At 38.6% G+C, this 10,000-nt stretch overlaps 1 protein-coding gene across 1 annotated transcript in view; it reads left to right on the top strand.

Annotated features, from left to right (window-relative positions):
• Positions 1-10,000, top strand: part of LOC143277763 (voltage-gated inwardly rectifying potassium channel KCNH2-like) — a 103,206-nt gene that overhangs the window by 7,762 nt on the left and 85,444 nt on the right. The window lies entirely within an intron of this gene.

Raw genomic sequence — 10,000 nt, 5'->3', positions numbered from 1 at the left:
TGCCTCTTTAAGATATGGGTTACGATTGTTGCGGATGGCTATCGAAAGACTACCGAACAAAGTTAAAACAATGCTACCTTTAATTCGACATGAGTAAAAATCCGTTTCGTTTCAAAATTTAAACTTTTTTTTTTTTTTTTCGATACTGGTTTTCGTCACAAAAAGGTGTTGGTGATAAAGGCGTGTTTTTACATGTATTCAGTTTGTTTCAGTTTATTCAAGAATGGGAAAGAACCATTTGAGAATGCAACTCTGTCTGAGGTTAGGCGCTATATAAGTATCCATATCAATCAATCAATATGATAAAGTGATTCCAATTCTGATTCTGAAGCATGTTATTCATAGACCATTCAGACTGCCTTTGGAAGAAAATGGTTTATTTACTTTTAGTTGCGTATTCCTTCTGGATCGCTGTACCTGACTTAATTCATAGTCATAGTAATGTGTATTGTGATGTGCTGATATCTGCTTGAGACATGTATCGTCCTTCTTGGTCAAGCTGATAGTAATGTGTATTGTGATGTGCTGATATCTGCTTGAGACATGTATCGTCCTTCTTGGTCAAGCTGATAGTAATGTGTATTGTGATGTGCTGATATCTGCTTGAGACATGTATCGTCCTTCTTGGTCAAGCTTAAATCAAATAATCCTTTCCGTTTCGCTGTTTGCTATTCACAGACCATTTAAGACTGTCTTTGGAAAAGAAAGGTATATTTATTTTTGGATACGTATTTTTTTGGAGTTGTTCTTACTCAGTTAAGATCATGACATTCAAGAATTAAATTTCTTTGAGTCGGCGAAAGTGTCCAATTGTATATCATCGTTCAAAGCATCAAGTTTCAGTCACAGATCCAACATATCCATATGTTTTTGATGCAGTCAGAAGAAGGAAAAAGACGATATTTTAATCAAATGTTACGTTACGTAACTTCTGTATGATTACTAATCGGAATGTTTCTTCTGCATTGTTGGTTCTATCATATTGGTCCCATATGACTATAAGAGTTTGTTGTGAATTAGGAATGTTTTCTTTTTCTTGTAACACTGTTTTGGTTATGCATAAACAAAAATGACATGATATATGTCCAGAAACAGAAACACGAACAGATTCTCCTCCACACTATCACTACACACATGTCCTTTTCAGCTGCCGTTTGTATACATTGTGGTCAAAGCCAATGTACATTAAGCCTAAGAGCTCTGTGTGTGTGTGTGTGTGTGTGTCTGTGTGTGCGTGTGTGTGTGTGTGTGGTGTGTGCGCGCGCGCGTGTGTGTGTGTTTCCAGAACCAGCTTCACATAGAAGCAATACCCTCAACTGAACGTGATGAAGCAATTATGTCTTTCGCAAAATTTATTTCAGAAGCTAGCCATTTTCGTAGAAAGAATATCAATATTTTTAGTTTTCCCTTCGGTTACCCCGTGGATAGGAGTGTGGAACAAGGGATTAAAAGTTTGCTTGATTTGGTCAGCAGCCAGGTGGTCGTCTTGAAAGCTACAATGGGGTGATGATAAATGTATGTTGGTGTAAGATGCGTTTGAATGTATGAGTGGTTGTGCGTCAGTGTGTGCGAGTGTGGATGAGCATATAGTTTGGTTCATTGTTGATTGTTTGCTTTTCGATACGTGTTTCAATTTCAGCCGAACAATTTCGGTCAATGCTTATCGGCACTATTTATTGTAACGCCCCCTTGCCAAAAGGGTATCTTTGCCAATGGCAGTGGAATCAGTGTCAGTGTCAGTGTCAGTGTCTCTCTGTTTCTACACTTTTTATCATTTTTTTAAAATTATTTTATTATTATTATTATTATTACTACTACTTTTTTCTACATTATAATTATTATTTATTTATGTAAGCTTATCTATTGTTTATTCCCCTTTTTTCTTTTTCTTTTTTTCTTTCTTTTTTTTTCTCAAGGCCTGACTGAGCGCGTTGGGTTACGCTGCTGGTCAGGCATCTGCTTGGCAGATGTGATGCAGCGTATATGGTTTTGTCCGAACGCAGTGACGCCTCCTTGAGCTACTGATACTGATACTTCTACACTCCTTATCACTGTCTCTCTCTTAAAACACAATCAATATAGGTATTTGCCATGTATGCTTATAATGTGCGTGTATATTTTCATGTATGCATACGCTTTCTCGCCATGTGTACAAGTATAATGATAATGTACATGTGTAAGGTCATGAATGTGTCTGAGTGTGTTCGAATGGCATGTCTGTGCTTCTGCAACCATTTGTTATTTTGTGTGTGTGTGAAATTTCCTTCTTTTTTTTTCTTTTTTTTTTTCGTTCCCTGACTATCTGGATGTGAATCAATGGTAATGTAAAAAAATTTTTTTTAAAATAATTTAAAAAAATATATATATATATATATAAAAGCATAGAATAGAATAGAATAGATTTTATTGTCATGAAACCGTAAGGTTTATAAGACACAAGTGCAATGGTAAATGAATGAACGAATGATAAACACACAATTAATCAATCAGTTAATGCAGTAAATTGCAGCAGCATTCATAAACAAATTTTCCCAATCTTGTTTGTATATATTCATCATCTGTTAGCATCACCTGACTGGGAATATGTCCTGTGTTATTCGAATTTTGAATATCCTTTAAAAATTGTTGCCTAAAGGTTTTATATTTAATACAATGATCAAGAAGATGGATTTCGTCTTCCACAATGTTACACTTGTTACACAATCTGTCTTCTTGTGGAATATTTAAATATCTACCTTTCTCAATCTTTAGGTCATGCGCGCTTATTCTGAGTTTCGTTAAAGCTTGTCTGTGTTTTGTATCTGATATATTTATGTATGTATGTTTATTTCACTTCCCTCATCAAAATGTTCTTTCTTTCTCTCTTTTTCGCCCTATTGTTTTGTTTGTTTTCTTCTTTTCTATTCTTTTCAACCTTCCTCGTTTTTTTGTTGTTGTTTTTTTTATTCCTGTTTCTTTTTTGTTTCTTTTTCTTTTTTTTTTGTATATGTGACACTTGCAAGGGAGGCTAACAAGGGGCTATTACTGGCCCTACTCTAGATCTTGGTGGAGTGAGAGATAGCAATAAATCCCCCTTCTTTGACAAGCGCCACGCCATAACAAAGTGACCAGGGGAAGTCACCCTCCCGCCTACCGGAAAAGAGTTGTCTTTCTTACCCGCAGATGAACCTATTCTGTGCGTGCTAAACCAATTCCACAGGGAGAGTGAAAAAGAGGGGGGAGGGGTAGGGGGCTAGAGAGAGAGGGAGAGAGAGAGAGAGAGAGAGAGTCTCTCGATATCTTTGTCCGTCTGCAAGTACACATCTATCTATCTCTCTCTCTCTCTCTCTCTCTCTATATATATATATATATATATATATATATATATATATATATATATATATCCCCCACCTCTCTCTATTTCTCAGACATAGACTCTGTCTCTCTGTCTCTGTCACTATCGGTCTGTCTGTCTGTCTGTCTGTCTGTCTGTCTCTCTCTCTCTCTCTCTCTCTCTCTCTCTCTCCGTGAAATATCAGTTTATTATTAAGCCTGGTTTATCACATATCATGAACGGGCGTAAAACGTTTCGCGAAATGAATCATCCTGTTTGTGCAAAGAGCTTAAATATAGAGAGAAAAAAAAACATTCTTTCGTGTAGGTTTTTTATGGGATGATTTAGTACGGGTTTTGGGGGGTTTTTTGTTGTTGTTTTTCGCTGTTACGTCGTCTTGAAATATTCATGGATTATTCTATTGCTCACACACCCCTTCATGTGGGGTCTTGGCCTAAAGTGAATAAAGAATCCTCCCATCCATCCATCATCTCTCTCTGTCTCTCTCTCTGCCTAACTGTCTGTCTGTATGTGTGTGTGTGTGTGTGTGTCTCTCGGTCTGTCTATCTCTGTCTCTCTATCTCTGTCTCTCTGTCTCTCTCTCTGTCTAACTGAATGAATCTCTCTCTCTCTCTCTCTCTCTCTGACTGAATGACTCTTTCTCTCTCTCTCATTCCCCCCCCCCCCGCCCCCCGCCCTCTCTCTCTTCCCCCTCTCTCTCTCTCTCTGTGTCTCTGTCTCTCTCTGTCTCTGTCTCTCTCTGTGTCTCTTTCTGTGTGTCTTTGTCTCTGTCCCTCCCCTCTCTCTCTCTCTCTCTCTCTCTCTACAAGGGATGAATTTATCACGCACAAAATAGGTTCGTCAACACATAAGAAAGACAACTCTCTTCCGGTAGCCGGGTGGGTGATGTCCCCCTCCCTGGTCAGTTTGCTACGGCGCCACCTGTGTCAAACAAGGGAAACTAATTGCTACCTCGCAGCCAATCATGCTGTTGAGTGGCGTTCGCAAGAGCTCCTCGTTAGGCTCCCTTGCGAGTGCCATATGTATATCTATATCTATATCTATCTATATATATATATACATATATATATATATATATTAAGATCTATCAAAAACAACAACAACAACAACAACAACAAAAGATAAAAAGCACAGATGAACAGGAAATGATACGAAACTCGACAAGAACAGAAACAGAATGCAAATGAGATGATAGGGTACACAATGAAAGACTGAAAGAGAAGAATGCCAGAAAAACTAGAATCGAGACAGAAAGAAGAAAAAGAGAAGAACGCAGAGAAATGGAAAAAAAAAGGAAAGAAGGAAAGAAAGAAGCTTTGATGAATACTTCAAATTCCAGTTTCGAACTGAACATTATCTCAGAGAACACACACACACACACACACACATATATATATATATATATATATATATATATATATATATATACAGATTGACAGATGGAAGAGAGAGAGAAAAAAAGGGGAAGAGAGAGAGAGGAAGAGAGAGAGACAGACAGACAAACAGAGAACTGTAACCATCAGTTTCAAATTTTAGGCCCAGTGTCCATATATACGTTATACAACTCATTTCTGAAAGAAAGAAACTGCCCACCTATCCATTACCCCCTACCCCCACACCCCACTCCCACCCCCCAACCCCCACCCACACCCCTGGTCTCATTAGTTTAACTGAAGATTTTGAGTTTCATCATAAACTATGCAAGCAAATCACGGTCTTCTCTAAATGCTTCAAATAGTTTCATCAAAGTACGCTGAAACGATGAAATGTACAATAACTTTTTTTAATGTATGTATACACTGTGCTTCAGGGATGACTGTGTTGGAGACATGGTCAACCAGTCTGTTCAGTATGATGCGGGCGAAGATCTTGCCTGCGATGCAGAGGAGAGAGATTCCACGGTGGTTATCGCAGGATGTTTTGTCTCCCTTCCGATTTGTAAATGTGGACAATAGAAGCATCCCTGAAATCCTGGGGGACCTCCCCTCTCTCCCAGATAGACTGGAACAGGGCGGTCAGCTTGTCTGTCAGCACCTCGCCTCCATACTTGTAGATGTCAGCCTGGATTCCATCCGCTCCTGGTGCTTTTCCTGACGTTGTCAGCTTCAGGGCCTTCTGGGTCTCGATCTTGGTGGGAGGGGCAGCTAGCGAGTCACTGACTGGTAGCTGTGGGAGGGATATATATATATATATATATATATATATATATATATATAAACAAATTTATTACATAATAACGTAAGCCGCCATTGTTCCAAGACAGAAGGAAAAGGATCAAAAAGTAACTGCAGAGAAAAGGGTTTCAAATAATTTTGAACTGAAGTGGAACGCAGGAATCATTATGTGTTTTTTTTAAATTCTCGCAAAAACATCAACGAAACATTTACATATAACCATTTCGTAAGTTGAAGATATCTGAGACATTTCAAATACAGACGATAAACAACAAAAACAAAAACAGGAAAGAAAAAAACAAGAGAACACACACACACACACACACACACACACACACACACACACACACACACACAGAGGAAGAGGAGAGAAGCAACAACAATGTCCTGGGACGAATACAAACAAGTGAACAAACAAACAAACAAACAACCACACATACATCTACACATACATTCATATAATTACAAAACGATAGATGACAGGCATATGAGGCGAACCCCAACATCTTGTCTGGGTTTCGCACTTGCTATCTGTCTATTATAATCAATGTGCAATATAGTAGGCTATGCTTATAATTATATTCAAAATAATGTTTCTTAATTCTTTCTGTTTTTACATTAAGAATACCAGTTATTACCTGCAGTGTGTGGATGTATGTATGAAACGGTGTATGTGATATTTTTTTACATTTGTGTCTTCGTAATATTCGTAAAAGCTGTTGTTGACTTTTACATTCATGTTCCCCATGTTGTTTACTTGTCTATGTTGTGATAATGCACCTGACCAAATTTCTCCAGTTGGAGATAATAAAGTTATTCTTATTCTTATGAATCACGCTCTCTTCCGCCGATAAAACAAAACAAAACAAAACTAGAAAATCGACGGCACTCGCCCACTGCCTATATGGACAGTAAAAATATTGTTGTTTGTGCAAAATCAGCAAAACAAAACAAAACAACAACAACAACGACGACCACCACCACCACCACCACAACAACAAATGAACTCACCTGAAAGCAAATCTGAGTTGTCACGTGAATTGGCAGTGGGACAGGCAAAAGTTCAGGAACTCGTGTGTCACGTGCGTCGAGTAGACTCACCGAAGGAACTGAACGGATTGCTGCTGGCGATTTCGGTGCAGGTGTCAGTGCGAAATGAAATAAAATGAAATAATATAAGATTTTTTTTTTTTTTTAAACTGACAACCTCTGTCCTCATAAATCTGTCGTCTGCAAAAACCAGGACAAAAATGGGACCAACCTCTTCCCCGACTGACCACTTTCAAAAGGGCCATGACCACATTGAAAACTTTTCTTCCGTCGACTGTTACATGGTAATGAATCACATGTTCTTGCCTTTCCTACGCTTCTGGCTTTTAATCAAAATTAATTTAAACATGGGTCTATTTTTGCGTCTGGTTTCGCGGATTCTCTGTGAAGGATTTCTCCCTTTCTCTTAAATATGTCAGTTCTCTTCAGATTTTCTTTCGCTGTTGGCATTGTGGTCTTCGCGTTCTTGAAATGAGCAGCAGGTTGATTGTTGTGGAAGTCTGCTTTTGAAACAAGTTGGTGTACACGAGCAAAACTCTCTGTATTTGTATTCGTATTTCTTTTTATCACAACAGATTTCTCTGTGTGAAATTCGGGCTGCTCTCCCCAGGGAGACCGCGTCACTACACTACAGCGCCACCCTTTTTTTTTCCCCCTGCGTGCAGTTTTATTTGTTTTTTCCTATCGAAGTGGATTTTTCGACAGAATTTTGTCAGGAACAACCCTTTTGTTGCCATGAGTTCTTTTACGTGCGCTAAGTACATGCTGAACACGGGACCTCGGTTTATCGTTTCATCCGAATGACTAGCGTCCAGACCACCACTTAAGGTCTAGTGGAGGGGGAGAAAATATCGTCGGCTGAGCCGTGATTGGAACCAGCGCGCTCAGATTCTCTCGCTTCCTAGGCGGACGCGTTACATTTGGCCATCACTCCACTCTAGATAGAATATGTCTTTATTACCAAGTGTACCGGGGTCACAAGGATATGTCATATGCAGGGTATGTCAGTTTTGGTTTGTTGATAATTACAATGCTCTTTTGTTAACACTGTCTTCTCCCTGTTGATAATTAAAATGCTCGTTCCTTGACACACACACACTCTCTCTCCCCTCTCCCTCTTGATAATTACAATGTTCGTTCCTTGACACTATCTCCCTCTCCCTGTTGATAATTACAATGTTCGTTCCTTGATACACTCTCTCCCTTCTCCCTGTTGATAATTACAATGTTCTTTCCTTGACACTATCTCCCTCTCCCTGTTGATAATTACAATGTTCGTTCCTTGACACTTTCTCCCTCTCCCTGTTGATAATTACAATGTTCGTTCCTTGACACTCTCTTCCTTTGATAACTACAATGTTCGTTCCTTGACACTCTCTCCCTTCTCCCTATTGATAATTACAATGTTTTTTCCTTGGCAATCTCTCCCTGTTGATAATTACAATGTTCTTTCCTTGACAATCTCTCCCTTCTCCCTGTTGATAATTACGATGTTCGTTCCTTGACAATCTCTCCCTGTTGATAATTACAATGTTCTTTCCTTGACAATCTCTCCCTGTTGATAATTACAATGTTCGTTCCTTGACACATACTCTCTCCCTATTGATAATTACAATGTTCGTTCCTTGACACACACTCTCTCCCTGTTGATAATTACAATGTTCTTTTCTTGACAATCTCTCCCTTCTCCCTATTGATAATTACAATGTTTTTTCCTTGACAATCTCTCCCTCTTGATAACTACAATGTTCGTTCCTTGACAATCTCTCCCTTCTCCCTATTGATAATTACAATGTTCTTTCCTTGACAATCTCTCCCTGTTGATAATTACAATGTTCTTTCCTTGACAATCTCTCCCTGTTGATAATTACAATGTTCTTTCCTTGACAATCTCTCCCTTCTCCCTATTGATAATTACAATGTTTTTTCCTTGGCAATCTCTCCCTGTTGATAATTACAATGTTCTTTCCTTGACAATCTCTCCCTGTTGATAATTACAATGTTTTTTCCTTGGCAATCTCTCCCTGTTGATAATTACAATGTTCTTTCCTTGACAATCTCTCCCTTCTCCCTGTTGATAATTACGATGTTCGTTCCTTGACAATCTCTCCCTGTTGATAATTACAATGTTCTTTCCTTGACAATCTCTCCCTGTTGATAATTACAATGTTCGTTCCTTGACACATACTCTCTCCCTATTGATAATTACATTGTTCGTTCCTTGACACACACTCTCTCCCTTCTCCCTGTTGATAATTACAATGTTCGTTCCTTGACAAACACTCTCTCCCTATTGATAATTACAATGTTCGTTCCTTGACACTATCTCCCTCTCCCTGTTGATAATTACAATGTTCGTTCCTTGACAAACACTCTCTCCCTATTGATAATTACAATGTTCGTTCCTTGACACATACTCTCTCCATATTGATAATTACAATGTTCGTTCCTTGACAAACACTCTCTCCCTGTTGATAATTACGATGTTCGTTCCTTGACACATACTCTCTCCCTTCTACCTGTTGATAATTACAATGTTCGTTCCTTGACAAACACTCTCTCCCTATTGATAATTACAATGTTCGTTCCTTGACACACACTTTCTCCCTGTTGATAATTACAATGTTCGTTCCTTGACAAACACTTTCACTCTGTTGATAATTACAATGTTCGTTCCTTGACACACACTCTCTCCCTGTTGATAATTACAATGTTCGTTCCTTGACAAACACTCTCTCCCTATTGATAATTACAATGTTCGTTCCTTGACAAACACTCTCTCCCTATTGATAATTACAATGTTCGTTCCTTGACAAACACTCTCTCCCTGTTGATAATTACAATGTTCGTTCCTTGACACACACTCTCTCCCCCCTCCCTGTTGATAATTATAATGCTCGCTCCTTGACACAATCTTCGGCCTGTGTCACAGAACATAAACACCTGTGCTGGGTTGACTGAGCGATGTTTACGGTGCAAAGTTTGAATTGAGTTTGTAAAGAACGTTCCTGACTCTAACTCTTATTCTATAGACTTAGGACTGTTGATTTAGCAGCAGCACCAGCAACAACAAAAACCTGTTGAGATGTGAATTATTATTTTTATTATCATTATTATTATTATTTCCATCATCATAATTATTATTATTATGGTCATCATCATCATCATCATGATCATCGTCATCATTATCATACTATCATCATTATTGTCATCATATCATTATCATTATGATTGGTCGTCTCTTCGCCTGTTTATTTGTTTACTTGTTTATTCATCTATCTATTCAGCTGTTTGTTTGTTATCGTCTAATACCAGAAACGACAACACCAAAACACCACCATCACCACCACCACCACCACCACAACAGGGAACAGGATTCCGATTATCTAACTGACACAAGTGACTGATCGGCAGACTGACTGACAGACTGGTTAACTGACTG

The sequence above is a fragment of the Babylonia areolata genome, chromosome 35 (assembly GCF_041734735.1).
Source record: "Babylonia areolata isolate BAREFJ2019XMU chromosome 35, ASM4173473v1, whole genome shotgun sequence".
In the NCBI taxonomy this organism is placed as follows: Eukaryota; Metazoa; Mollusca; class Gastropoda; order Neogastropoda; family Buccinidae; genus Babylonia; species Babylonia areolata.
This window is presented reverse-complemented; position numbering and strand designations above follow the sequence as displayed.